Raw genomic sequence first — 16216 nt, forward strand, 5'->3', positions numbered from 1 at the left:
GAATTGTGATGAAAGGAATCATGGATCATTGTGATGAAAGGGATCATGGAGCATTGTTATGACAAGAGCGAAGGAGCACTGTGTTGACAAGGGCCATGGATCATTGTGATGACAGGGCTCATGGAGCATTGTGATGACAATGGTCATGGAGAATTTTGATGAAAGGGGTCATGGAGCACTGTGCTGAAAGTGGTCATGGATCTTTGTGATGACATGCGCCAGGGAGCATTGTGATGACAAGGGCCATGGCTCGTTGTGATGACAGTGGTTATGGAGCATTGTGATGAAAGGGGTCATGGCTCATTGTGATTACAGGGGGCCTGGAGATTTGTGATGACAGGGGTCATTGGGCATTGTGATGACAAGGGCCTTGGAGCATTGTGATGAGAGTGGTTATATGGCAGTTTGAATGATAGGGGCCATGGAGCGTTGTGATGACATGTGTCATGGAGCCTTGTAATGACAGGTTGCATGGAACATTGTGATGTCACTGCCATGAAGCATTTTAGACAAGGATCAAGGAGCATTGTGATGATAAGGGCATGGAGCATTGTTAGACAAGTGTCATGGAGCATTGTGTTGAGAGTGGGCTTGGAGCATTGTGATGACAGGGTGCATGAAACTTTGTGATGACAACGGCATGGAGCATTGTGAGAAAAGTGTCAAGGAGAGTTGTGATGAAAGGGGTCATGGAGGACTCTGATTACAGGGGACATGGAGCATTGTAATGACAAAGCCAAGTAGCATTGTGATGACATGGCTCAGGGAGCATTGTGGGGAAATGGGTCATGGGGCATTGTGATGACAGGGATCATGGAGCATTGTGATGACAAGCGCCAAGGATCATTGTGATGAAAGGGGTAATGGAGAATTGTTATCAAAGGGGTCATAGATCATTGTGATTACAGCAGTCATGGAGCCTTGTGATGACAAGCGCCGTGGAGCTTTGTGATGATAAGAGCCATGGAGCATTGAAAGGAAAGGGGTCATGGAGCATTGTGATGAACGTGGTCATGGAGCATTTTTATGACAATGTTCATGGCGCATTTTGATGAAAGGGGTCATGGAGCATTGTGTTGGAAGGGGTCATGGGACATTGTGATGAGTAGGGCCATGGAAAATTGTGATAAAAGGGTTCATGGAGCACTGTGATAATAAGGGCATGGAGCCTTGTGATGAAAGTGGTCATGGAGCATTGTGATGAAAGACGTCTGGGAGCATTGTGATGAAAGAGGCCATGGGGAATTGTAATGAAAATAGAGAAATGTGATGAAAATGGTCAGCGAGCATAGTGATTAAAGTGGTCATTGAGAATTATGATGAAAAGCGACATAGAGCATTGTGATGACAAAGGTCATGGAGAACTGTGATGACCAGGGTCATGTAGCATTGTGACGACATGGTCATGGAACATTGTGATGACAAGAATTCTGGAGCATTGTGATGACAAGGGCCATGGAGCATTGTGATGCCACGGTCATGGAACATTGTGATGACAAGAATTCTGGAGCATTGTGAGGAAAAAGGCATGGAGCATTGTGATTATAGGGGACATGGAGCATTGTGATGACATGGGCAGGGAACACTGTGATGACAGGTGTTATGGAGCAATGTGATGACAAGTGTCATGGAGCATTGTGATGAGAGGGGCCTTGGAGAATTGTGATGACAGGCGTCATGGGGCATTGAGATGGCAGTGGTCATGGAGCATTATGATGAAAGGTGTTATGGAGCACTGTGATTACAGGGGCCATGGAGCATTGTGAATAAAAAGGCCATGGAGCATTGAGATGACAGTGGTCATGGAGCATTGTGATGAAAGTGGTCATGGATCATTGTGATGACAAGTGTCCTGGGATCCAGTGATGACATGGTTCATGGAGCATTGTGATGACAATGGTCATGGCGAATTGTGATGATAATGTCATGGGGCATTGTGATGGCAGTGGTCGTCTAGAAATGTGATTAAATTTATTATGGAGCACAGTAATGAGAGGGGCCATGGAGCATTGTGATGACAAGTGTCATGGAGCATGGTGATGAAACGGCCATGGAGCATTATAATGACAAGAGTTCTGTAGCCTTGTGATGACAAGGGCATGGAGCATTGTGATTACAGGGGCCATGGAGCAGTGTGATGACAAAGGCTTGGAGCACTGTGATGACAAGGGCCATGGAGGATTGTGATGACATGGGATATGGGGCATTGTGATGAGTGAGGTCATGGAGCATTGAGATGAAACGGGTCATGGGGCACCGTGATTACAGGGGCCATGGAGCATTGTGATGACAAAGGCCATGGAGCATTGTGATGACAGGTGTCATGGAGCATTGAGATGAAACGGGTCATGGACCATTACGATGACAGGGGTCATGGAGAATTGTGATGACAGTGGCCATGGGGAATTTGGATGACGGGCGTACTGGAGCATTGTGAGGAAATGTTGCATGGAGCATTGTGATGAGAAGGGACATGGAGCATCGTGATGAGAAGTGCCATGGATCATCGTGATAACAGGGTTCATGGGGCATTGTTCTGAAAGCGGTCATGGAGCATTGCGATGAAAAGCGTTATGGAGCATTGTGATGACAAGGTCCATGGATCATTGTGAATACAAGGGACATGGAGCCTAGTGATGACAAGGGTCATGGATCATTGTAAAAACAGGTATCATTGGGCATTGTTAGGACAGGGGCATGTAGCATTTTTATGTAAGTTGCCATGGAGAATTGTGATGAAAGGGATCATGTGGATTTGTAATGACAAGGGCCATGGAGCATTGTGATGAAACAAATCTTGGAGTATTTTGATGAAGGTTGTCATGGAGCATTGCGATGAAAAGCACCAAGGAACATTGTGATGACAAGGGCCATGGAGCATTGTGATGACAAGTGTCATGGAGCATTGTGATGACAGGTGTCATGGAGCATCGTGATGACAAATGCCATGGGGAATTGTGATGAGAGGTGGCATTGGGCATTGTGATGAAAGGGGTCATGGAGTACTGTGAATACAGGGGCCATGGAGCATTGTGATAACAAGTGACATGGAGAATAGTGATGACAGGCGTCATAGAGCATTGTGATGACAAGTGCCATTTAGCATTTTGATGACAGGGGTCATCAGGCATTGTGTTGACAGGGGTCACGGAGCATTGTGATGACAAAGGCCATAGAGCAGTGTGATGACAGGTGTCATGGAGCACTGTGATGACATGGGCCATGGAGCATTGTGAAGACAAATTTCAGGGAGCATTGTGATGACACGGGCATGAAGCATGGTGATGACAACAGACCTGGAGCATTGTGATAACAGGAGACATGGAGCATTGTGATGACATTGGCAGGGATCATTGTGATCAGAGGGATCATGGAGCATTGTGATGACAAGTGTCATGCAATATTGTGCTGACACAGATCATGGAGCATTTTGATGAGAGTGGCCTTGGTGCACAGTGATGAGAGACGTCATGGGGCATTAGGGTAACAGTGGTCAAGGAGCACTGTGATGAAAATGTTCATGGAGCAACACGATTATCGGGACAATGGAGCATTGTGAATACAAAGGCCATGGAGCATTGAGATAACAGAGTTCATGGAGCTTTGTGATGAAAGTGGTCATGGATCACTGTGATGACAAGTGTCCTGGAACCTAGTGATGACACGGTTCATACAGCATTGAGATGACAAGGGCCAAGGCGAATTGTGATGACACATGTCATGGGGCATTGTGATGACATTGGTCATCTTGCATTGTGATGACAGTGGTCATGTAGAATTTTGATTAAAGGTATCATGGAGCACTGTGAAGACAAAGGCCAAGGAACAATTTGATGACAAGTGTCATTGAGCAATGGGATGACACGGGAATGGCGTATTATGATGACAAGTGGTCTGGAGCATTGTGATGACAAGGGCATGGAGCATTGTGATTACATGGGCCATGGAGCATTGTGATGACAATGGCATGGAGCATTGTGATGACAGGGGTCATGGAGCATTGTGATTACAAGACCATGAGGCATTGTGATGACAGGGGCTTTGGAGCATTGTGATGACAATGGTCATCAAGCATTGTGATGACAGGGGTCATAGAGCATTGTGATGAGAAAGACCATGGGGCATGGTGTTGACAGAGGCCATGGAACATTGTGATGACAAGGCCATGTACTATTGTGATTACAAGGGTCATGGAGCATTGTGATGACAAGGGCAGGGAACCTTGTCGTGACCGGGCTCATGGAGCATTTTGATGACAACTTTCATGGAACGTTGTGATGACAGGGGTCATGGAGCATTGTGTTGAAAGGGAACATGGAGCAGTGTGATTACAGGGTCCATGGAGCATTGTGAATACATAGGCCATGGAACAATGTGATGACAGGGGACATGGAGCATTTTGATGAAAATTGTCCTGGAGCATTTTGATGACAGCGGTCACAGAGAATTGGGATGAAAGGTATCATGCAGCATTGTGATGACAATGGTCATGGATCATTTTGATGACAGGGGTCATGGAACATTCTGATAACAAGGTTCATAAAGCATTTTGATGACAGGGGTCATGGAGCATTGTGTTGACACGGGCATGGAGCATTGTAATGATAGGATATCTGGAGCATTGTGATGAAAAGGGGATGGAGAATTTTGAGGACAGGGTCCAAGTAGCATTGTGCTGACAATGGCATGGAGCATTGTGATGAAAAGGTTACTGGAGCACTGTGAGGAAAGGAATCATAGATCATTGTGATGACAGGGGTCATGGAGCTTTGTGATGACAAGAGTCATGGAGCATTGTGATGACACGGTCAAGGAACATTGCGATGACAAGAATTCTGGAGCATTGTGATGAAAGGGCATGGAGCATTGTGATTAAAGGTGACAAGGAGCATTGTGATGATATGGGCAGAGAACTTTGTGATGACAGGCGTCATGGGGCATTGTGATGACAGCGGTGTATGGAGCATTGTGATGAAAGGGGTCATGGAGCAGTGTGATTACAGGGTCCATGGAGCATTGTGAATACATAGGCCATGGAACAATGTTATGACAGGTGTCATGTAGCATTGTGATGACAGGGTCATGGAGCATTGTGATTACAGGGGTTATGGGGCACTGTGATGACAGGGGGCATGGAGCATTGTGATGAAAATTGTCCTGGAGCATTGTGATGACAGCGGTCACAGAGAATTGGGATGAAAGGTATCAGGCAGCATTGTGATGACAATGGTCATGGATCATTTTGATGAAAGGGGTCATGGAACATTGTGATAACAAGGTTCATAAAGCATTTTGATGACAGGGTCATTGAGCATTGTGTTGACACGGGCATGGAGAATTGTAATGATAGGATATCTGGAGCATTGTGATGAAAAGGGGATGGAGCATTTTGATGACAGGGTCCAAGGAGCATTGTGCTGACAATGGCATGGAGCACTGTGATGAAAAGGGTACTGGAGCACTGTGAGGAAAGGAGTCATGGATCATTGTGATGACAGGGGTCATGGAGCTTTGTGATGACAAGCGTCATGGAGCATTGTGATGACACAGTCAAGGAACATTGCGATGACAAGAATTCTGGAGCATTTTGATGAAAGGGCATGGAGCATTGTGATGACAGGGGCTATGGAACATTGTGAATACAAAGGCCATGGAGCATTGAGATGACAGTGGTCATGGAGCATTGTGATGACAAGTGTCATGGGGCATTTTGATGACATTGGCATGGAGCATTTTGATGACAAGAGTTCTGGAGCATTTTGATGACAAGGGCATGGAGCATTGTGATGACAGGGCCCATGGAGCATTGTGATGAAAAGGGCAGGGAACATTGTGATGACTGGGTTCATGGAGCATTGTGAAGAAAGGGGCCATGGAGCATTGAGATGACAGGCGTCATGAGGCATGGTGATGAGAGTGGTCATGGAGCATTGTGATGAAAGAGATCATGGAGCAATATGATAAGAGGGGCCATGGAGCATTGTGATGACAGGTGTATTGGAGCATTGTGATGAAAATAGTCATGGATCATTGTGATGACATGTGTCCTGGAACACTGTGATGACATGGTTCATCGAATATTGTGATGACAAGGGTCATAGAAAATGGTAATGGCAGGTGTCATGGGGCATTGTGATGACATTGATCATCTAGGAATTGTGATGAAAGGTATCATGGAGCACTGTGATGACTGGGGGCATGATGCATTGTTATGAAAATTGACCTGGAGTATTGTGATGACAGCAGTCATGGAGAATTGTGATGACAGGGATTATGCAGCATTGTGTGGACAAGGGTATGGACTATTGTGATGACAATGGTCATGGAGCAATGTAATGAAAATTTTAATGGAACATCGTGATGAAAAGTGCCTGGGAGCATTGTGACAATAAAGGCCATGGAGCATTGTGATGACAAGAGTCATGGAACATTGTAATGAAAGGTTTCATTGTGTACTGTGATGACAAGGGGGATGGAGTATTGTGATGAAACTGGTCCTGGAGCATTGTGATAACAAAAGCCATGGAGCATTGTGATGACCGGCATCATGGAGCATTGTGAAGAAAGGGGCCATGGGGAATTGTAATGACAATAGAGAAATGTGATGAAAATGGTCAGCGAGCATAGTCATTAAAGTGGACATTGAGAATTGTGATGAAAAGCGACATAGAGCATTGTGATGACAAAGGTCATGGAACATTGTGATGACAAGAATTCTGGAGCATTGTGATGACAAGGGCCATGGAGCATTGTGATGCCACGGTCATGGAACATTGTGATGACAAGAATTCTGGAGCATTGTGAGGAAAAAGGCATGGAGAAAATTGTGATTAAAGGGGACATGGAGCATTGTGATGATATGGGCAGGGAACACTGTGATGACAGGTGTTATGGAGCAATGTGATGACAAGTGTCATGGAGCATTGTGATGAGAGGGGCCTTGGAGAATTGTGATGACACTCGTCATGGGGCATTGTGATGGCAGTGGTCTTGGAGAATTGTGATGAAAGGGGTCATGGAGCAGTGTGATTACAGGAGCCATGGAGCATTGTGAATACAAAGGCTATGGAGCATTGAGATGACAGGTTTCATGGAGCATTGTGATGAAAGTGATCATGGATCATTGTGATGACAAGTGTCCTGGAACCTTGTGATGACACGGTTTATGGAGCATTGTGATGACAAGGACCATGGCGAATTGTGAAAACATCTGTCATTGGGCATTGGGATGACAGTGGTCATCTAGAATTGTGATGAAAGGTATCATGGAGCACTGTGATGAAAGGGGCCATGGAACATTGTGATGACAAAGGCCATGGAGCATTGTGATGACAAGTGTCAAGGGGCATTTTGATGACATTGGCATGGAGCATTATGATGACAAGAATTCTGGAGCATTTTGATGACAAGGGCATGGAACATTGTGATGACAGGGCCCATGGAGCATTGTGATGAAAAGGGCAGGGAACATTGTGATGACTGGGTTCATGGAGCATTGTGATGAAAGGGGCCATAGAGCATTGAGTTGACAGGCGTCATGAGGCATGGTGATGACAGTGCTCATGGAGCATTGAGATGAAAGAGATCATGGAGCAATATGATAACAGGGGCCATGGAGCATTGTGATGAAAGTAGTCATGGATCATTGTGATGACATGTGTCCTGGAACACTGTGATGACACGGTTCATCGAGTATTGTGATGACAAGGGCCAAGGCGAATTGTGATGACACGTGTCATGGGGCATTGTGATGACATTGGTCATCTTGCATTGTGATGACAGTGGTCATGTAGAATTTTGATTAAAGGTATCATGGAGCACTGTGATGACAAAGGCCAAGGAACATTTTGATGACAAGTGTCATTGAGCAATGGGATGACACGGGAATGGAGTATTATGATGACAAGTGTTCTGGAGCATTGTTATGACAAGGGCATGGAGCATAGTGATTACAGGGGCCATGGAGCATTGTGATGACAACGGCATGGAGCATTGTGATGACAGGGGTCATTGAGCATTGTGATTACAAAGACCATGAGGCATTGTGATGACAGGGGTCTTGGAGCATTGTGATGACAATGGTCATCAAGCATTGTGATGACAGGGGTCATAGAGCATTGTGATGAGAAAGACCATGGTGCATGGTGATGACACAGGCCATGGAACATTGTGATGACAAGGCCATGTACCATTGTGATTACAAGGGTCATGGAGCATTGTGATGACAAGGGCAGAGAACCTTGTGGTGACCGGGGTCATGGAGCATTTTGATGACAACTTTCATGGAACGTTGTGATGACAGGGGTCATGGAGCATTGTGTTGAAAGGGAACATGGAGCAGTGTGATTACAGGGTCCATGGAGCATTGTGAATACATAGGCCATGGAACAATGTGATGACAGGGGTCATGTAGCATTGTAATGACAGGGTCATGGAGCATTGTGATTACAGGGGTTATGGGGCACTGTGATGAGAGGGGGCATGGAGCATTGTGATGAAAATTGTCCTGGAGCATTGTGATGACAGCGGTCACAGAGAATTGGGATGAAAGGTATCATGCAGCATTGTGATGACAATGGTCATGGATGTTTTTGATGACAGGGGTCATGGAATATTCTGATAACAAGGTTCATAACGCATTTTGATGACAGGGGTCATGGAGCATTGTGTTGACACGGGCATGGAGCATTGTAATGATAGGATATCTGGAGCATTGTGATGAAAAGGGGATGGAGCATTTTGATGATAGGGTCCAAGGAGCATTGTGCTGACAATGGCATGGAGCATTGTGATGAAAAGGGTACTGGAGCACTGTGAGGAAAGGAGTCATGGATCATTGTGATGACAGGGGTCATGGAGGTTTGTGATGACAAGGGTCATGGAGCATTGTGATGACACGGTCAAGGAACATTGCGATGACAAGAATTCTGGAGCATTGTGGTGAAAGGGCATGGAGCATTGTGATTAAAGGTGACAAGGAGCATTGTGACGATATGGGCGGAAAACTTTGTGATAAGAGCGGTCATGGAGCATTGTGATGAAAAGTGTCATGGAACATTGTGCTGACAGGGATCATGGAGCTTTTTGGTAAGAGAGGCCTTGGAGATTTGTGATGGCCGGCGTCATCGGGCACTGTGATAACAGTGGTCTTGGAGCACTGTGATGAAAGTGGTAATGGATCATTGTGATGACAAGTGTCATGGGGCATTTTGATGACATTGGCATGGAGCATTATAATGACAAGAGTTCTGAAGCCTTGTGATGACAAGGGCATGGAGCATTGTGATTACAGGAGACATGGAGCATTGTGATGACATTGGCAGGGATCATTGTAATTACAGGGATCATGGAGCATTGTGATGACAAGTGTCAGGCAATATTGTGCTGACACAGATCATGGAGCATTTTGATGAGAGTGGCCTTGGAGCACAGTGATGAGAGACGTCATTATGGGGCATATGGTGACAGTGGTCAAGGAGCGTTGTGATGAAAGTGTTCATGGAGCAACGCGATTATCGGGACAATGGAGCATTGTGAATAGAAAGGCCATGGAGCATTGAGATAACAGAATTCATGGAGCATTGTGATGAAAGTGGTCATGGATCACTGTGATGACAAGTGTCCTGGAAACTAGTGATGACACGGTTCCTACAGCATTAAGATGACAAGGGCCAAGGCGAATTATGATGACACGTGTCATGGCGCATTGTGGTGACATAAGTCATCTTGCATTGTGATGACAGTTGTCATGTAGAATTTTGATTAAAGGTATCATGGAGCACTGTGATGACAAAGGCCAAGGAACATTTTGATGAGAAGTGTCATTGAGCAATGGGATGACACGGGAATGGAGTATTATGATGATAAGTGTTTTGGAGCATTGTGATGACAAGGGCATGGAGCATTGTGATTACAGGGGCCATAGAGCATTGTGATTACAAAGACCATGAGGCATTGTGATGACAGGGGTCTTGGAGCATTGTGATGACAATGGTCATCAAGCATTGTGATGAAAGGTGTCATAGAGCATTGTGATGAGAAAGACCATGGAGCATGGTGATGACACAGGCCATGGAACATTGTGATGACAAGGCCATGTACCATTGTGATTACAAGGGTCATGGAGCATTGTGATGACAAGGGCAGAGAACCTTGTGGTGACCGGGGTCATGGAGCATTTTGATGACAACTTTCATGGAAGGTTGTGATGACAGGGGTCATGGAGCATTGTGTTGAAAGGGAACATGGAGCAGTGTGATTACAGGGTCCATGGAGCATTGTGAATACATAGGCCATGGAACAATGTGATGACAGGGGTCATGTAGCATTGTAATGACAGGGTCATGGAGCATTGTGATTACAGGGGTTATGGGGCACTGTGATGGCAGGGGTCATGGAGCATTGTGATGAAAATTGTCCTGGAGCATTGTGATGACTGCGGTCACAGAGAATTGGGATGAAAGGTATCATGCAGCATTGTGATGACAATGGTCATGGATGTTTTTGATGACAGGGGTCATGGAGCATTGTGTTGACACGAGCATGGAGCATTGTAATGATAGGATATCTGGAGCATTGTGATGAAAAGGGAATGGAGCATTTTGATGACAGGGTCCAAGGAGCATTGTGTTGACAATGGCATGGAGCATTGTGATGAAAAGGGTACTGGAGCACTGTGAGGAAAGGAGTCATGGATCATTGTGATGACAGGGGTCATGGAGCTTTGTGATGACAAGCGTCATGGAGAATTGTGATGACAAGGTCAAGGAACATTGCGATGACAAGAATTCTGGAGCATTGTGATGAAAGGGCATGGAGCATTGTGATTAAAGGTGACAGGAGCATTGTGATGATAAGGGCAGAGAACTTTGTGATGACAGGGGTCATGGAGCATTGTGATGAAAAGTGTCATGGAACATTGTGTTGACAGGGATCATGGAGCTTTTTGGTAAGAGAGGCCTTGGAGATTGGTGATGGCCGGCGTCATGGGGCAGTGTGATGACAGCGGTCTTGGAGCATTGTGATGAAAGGGGTCATGGAGCAGTGTGATTACAGGAGCCATGGAGCATTGTGAATACAAAGGCTATGGAGCATTGAGATGACAGGTTTCATGGAGCATTGTGATGAAAGTGATCATGGATCATTGTGATGAGAAGTGTCCTGGAACCTTGTGATGACACGGTTTATGGAGCATTGTGATGACAAGGACCATGGCGAATTGTGAAGTCATCTGTCATGAAGCATTGGGATGACAGTGGTCATCTAGAATTGTGATGAAAGGTATCATGGAGCACTGTGATGACTGGGGGCATGAAGCATTGTTATGAAAATTGACCTGGATTTTTGTGATGACAGCAGTCATGGAGAATTGTGATGACAGGGATTATGCAGCATTGTGTTGACAAGGGTATGGACTACTGTGATGACAATGGTCATGGAGCAATGTGATGAAAGATTTCATGGAACATGGTGATGAAAATTGCCTGGGAGCATTGTGACGATAAAGGCCATGGAGCATTGTGATGACAAGTGTCATGGAGCATTGTAATGAAAGGTTTCATTGTGCACTGTGATGACAAGGGGGATGGAGTATTGTGATGAAACTGGTCCTGGAGCATTGTGATAACAAAAGCCATGGAGCATTGTGATGACAGGCATCATGGAGCATTGTGAAGAAAGGGGCCATGGGGAATTGTAATGACAATAGAGAAATGTGATGAAAATGGTCAACGAGCATAGTGAATAAAGTGGTCATTGAGAATTGTGATGAAAAGTGACATAGAGCATTGTGATGACAAGGGTCATGGAGAACTGTGATGACCAGGGTCATGTAGCATTGTGATGCCACGGTCATGGAACATTGTGATGACAAGAATTCTGGAGCATTGTGAGGAAAAAGGCATGGAGCATTGTGATTATAGGGGACATGGAGCATTGTGATGACATGGGCAGGGAACACTGTGATGACAGGTGTTATGGAGCAATGTGATGACAAGTGTCATGGAGCACTGTGATGAGAGGGGCCTTGGAGAATTGTGATGACAGGCGTCATGGGGCATTGAGATGGCAGTGGTCATGGAGCATTATGATGAAAGGTGTTATGGAGCACTGTGATTACAGGGGCCATGGAGCATTGTGAATACAAAGGCCATGGAGCATTGAGATGACAGTGGTCATGGAGCATTGTGATGAAAGTGGTAATGGATCATTGTGATGACAATGTCATGGGGCATTTTGATGACATTGGCATGGAGCATTATAATGACAAGAGTTCTGAAGCCTTGTGATGACAAGGGCATGGTGCATTGTGATTACAGGAGACATGGAGCATTGTGATGACATTGGCAGGGATCATTGTGATTACAGGGATCATGGAGCATTGTGATGACAAGTGTTAGGCAATATTGTGCTGACACAGATCATGGAGCATTTTGATGAGAGTGGCCTTGGAGCACAGTGATGAGTGAGGTCATGGGGCATTATGGTGACAGTGGTCAAGGAGCATTGTGATGAAAGTGTTCATTGAGCAACGCGATTATCGGGAGAATGGAGGATTGTGAATACAAAGGCCATGGAGCATTGAGATAACAGAGTTCATGGAGCATTGTGATGAAAAGTGTCACGGGACATTGTGTTGACAGGGATCATGAAGCTTTCTCGTAAGAGAGGCCTTGGAGATTTGTGATGGCCGGCGTCATGGGGCATTGTGATGACAGCGGTCTTGGAGCATTGTGATGAAAGGGGTCATGGAGCAGTGTGATTACAGGAGCCATGGAGCATTGTGAATACAAAGGCTATGGAGCTTTGAGATGACAGGTTTCATCGAGCATTGTGATGAAAGTGATCATGGATCATTGTGATGAGAAGTGTCCTGGAACCTTGTGATGACACGGTTTATGGAGCATTGTGATGACAAGGACCATGGCGAATTGTGAAGACATCTGTCATGGAGCATTGGGATGACAGTGGTCATCTAGAATTGTGATGAAAGGTATCATGGAGCACTGTGATGACTGGGGGCATGAAGCATTGTTATGAAAATTGACCTGGATTTTTGTGATGACAACAGTCATGGAGAATTGTGATGACAGGGATTATGCAGCATTGTGTTGACAAGGGTATGGACTATTGTGATGACAATGGTCATGGAGCAATGTGATGAAAGATTTCATGGAACATGGTGATGAAAATTGCCTGGGAGCATTGTGACGATAAAGGCCATGGAGCATTGTGATGACAAGTGTCATGGAGCATTGTAATGAAAGGTTTCATTGTGCACTGTGATGACAAGGGGGATGGAGTATTGTGATGAAACTGGTCCTGGAGCATTGTGATAACAAAAGCCATGGAGCATTGTGATGACAGGCATCATGGAGCATTGTGAAGAAAGGGGCCATGGGGAATTGTAATGACAATAGAGAAATGTGATGAAAATGGTCAACGAGCATAGTGATTAAAGTGGTCATTGAGAATTGTGATGAAAAGTGACATAGAGCATTGTGATGACAAGGGTCATGGAGAACTGTGATGACCAGGGTCATGTAGCATTGTGATGCCACGGTCATGGAACATTGTGATGACAAGAATTCTGGAGCATTGTGAGGAAAAAGGCATGGAGCATTGTGATTATAGGGGACATGGAGCATTGTGATGACATGGGCAGGGAACACTGTGATGACAGGTGTTATGGAGCAATGTGATGACAAGTGTCATGGAGCATTGTGATGAGAGGGGCTTTGGAGAATTGTGATGACAGGCGTCATGGGGCATTGAGATGGCAGTGGTCATGGAGCATTATGATGAAAGGTGTTATGGAGCACTGTGAATACAGGGGCCATGGAGCATTGTGAATACAAAGGCCATGGAGCATTGAGATGACATTGGTCATGGAGCATTGTGATGAAAGTGGTAATGGATCATTGTGATGACAATGTCATGGGGCATTTTGATGCCATTGGCATGGAGCATTATAATGACAAGAGTTCTGAAGCCTTGTGATGACAAGGGCATGGTGAATTGTGATTACAGGAGACGTGGAGCATTGTGATGACATTGGCAGGGATCATTGTGATTACAGGGATCATGGAGCATTGTGATGACAAGTGTCAGGCAATATTGTGCTGACACAGATCATGGAGCATTTTGATGAGAGTGGCCTTGGAGCACAGTGATGAGTGACGTCATGGGGCATTATGGTGACAGTGGTCAAGGAGCATTGTGATGAAAGTGTTCATGGAGCAACGCGATTATCGGGACAATGGAGCATTGTGAATAGAAAGGCCATGGAGCATTGAGATAACAGAGTTCATGGAGCATTCTGATAAATGTGGTCATGGATCACTGTGATGACAAGTGTCCTGGAACCTAGTGATGACACGGTTCTTATAGCATTGAGATGACAAGGGCCAAGGCAAATTGTGATGACACGTGTCATGAGGCATTGTGATGACATTGGTCATCTTGCGTTGTGATGACAGTGGTCATGTAGAATTTTGATTAAAGGTATCATGGAGCACTGTGATGACAAAGGCCAAGGAACATTTTGATGACAAGTGTCATTGAGCAATGGGATGACACGGGAATGGAGTATTATGATGACAAGTGTTCTGGAGCATTGTTATGACAAGGGCATGGAGCATTGTGATTACAGGGGCCATGGAGCATTGTGATGACAACGGCAAGGAGCATTGTGATGACAGGGGTCATTGAGCATTGTGATTACAAAGACCATGAGGCATTGTGATGACAGGGGCCTTGGAGCATTGTGATGACAATGGTCATCAAGCATTGTGATGACAGGGGTCATAGAGCATTGTGATGAGAAAGACCATGGTGCATGGTGATGACACAGGCCATGGAACATTGTGATGACAAGGCCATGTACCATTGTGATTACAAGGGTCATGGAGCATTGTGATGACAAGGGCAGAGAACCTTGTGGTGACCGGGGTCATGGAGCATTTTGATGACAACTTTCATGGAAGGTTGTGATGACAGGGGTCATGGAGCATTGTGTTGAAAGGGAACATGGAGCAGTGTGATTACAGGGTCCATGGAGCATTGTGAATACATAGGCCATGGAACAATGTGATGACAGGGGTCATGTAGCATTGTAATGACAGGGTCATGGAGCATTGTGATTACAGGGGTTATGGGGCACTGTGATGACAGGGGTCATGGAGCATTGTGATGAAAATTGGCCTGGAGCATTGTGATGACTGCGGTCACAGAGAATTGGGATGAAAGGTATCATGCAGCATTGTGATGACAATGGTCATGGATGTTTTTGATGACAGGGGTCATGGAGCATTGTGTTGACACGAGCATGGAGCATTGTAATGATAGGATATCTGGAGCATTGTGATGAAAAGGGAATGGAGCATTTTGATGACAGGGTCCAAGGAGCATTGTGTTGACAATGGCATGGAGCATTGTGATGAAAAGGGTACTGGAGCACTGTGAGGAAAGGAGTCATGGATCATTGTGATGACAGGGGTCATGGAGCTTTGTGATGACAAGCGTCATGGAGAATTGTGATGACAAGGTCAAGGAACATTGCGATGACAAGAATTCTGGAGCATTGTGATGAAAGGGCATGGAGCATTGTGATTAAAGGTGACAGGAGCATTGTGATGATAAGGGCAGAGAACTTTGTGATGACAGGGGTCATGGAGCATTGTGATGAAAAGTGTCATGGAACATTGTGTTGACAGGGATCATGGAGCTTTTTGGTAAGAGAGGCCTTGGAGATTGGTGATGGCCGGCGTCATGGGGCAGTGTGATGACAGCGGTCTTGGAGCATTGTGATGAAAGGGGTCATGGAGCAGTGTGATTACAGGAGCCATGGAGCATTGTGAATACAAAGGCTATGGAGCATTGAGATGACAGGTTTCATGGAGCATTGTGATGAAAGTGATCATGGATCATTGTGATGAGAAGTGTCCTGGAACCTTGTGATGACACGGTTTATGGAGCATTGTGATGACAAGGACCATGGCGAATTGTGAAGTCATCTGTCATGAAGCATTGGGATGACAGTGGTCATCTAGAATTGTGACGAAAGGTATCATGGAGCACTGTGATGACTGGGGGCATGAAGCATTGTTATGAAAATTGACCTGGATTTTTGTGATGACAGCAGTCATGGAGAATTGTGATGACAGGGATTATGCAGCATTGTGTTGACAAGGGTATGGACTACTGTGATGACAATGGT

This window comes from Balaenoptera physalus, assembly GCF_965194825.1.
Source record: "Balaenoptera physalus genome assembly, chromosome: 14".
Classification (NCBI taxonomy): domain Eukaryota; kingdom Metazoa; phylum Chordata; class Mammalia; order Artiodactyla; family Balaenopteridae; genus Balaenoptera; species Balaenoptera physalus.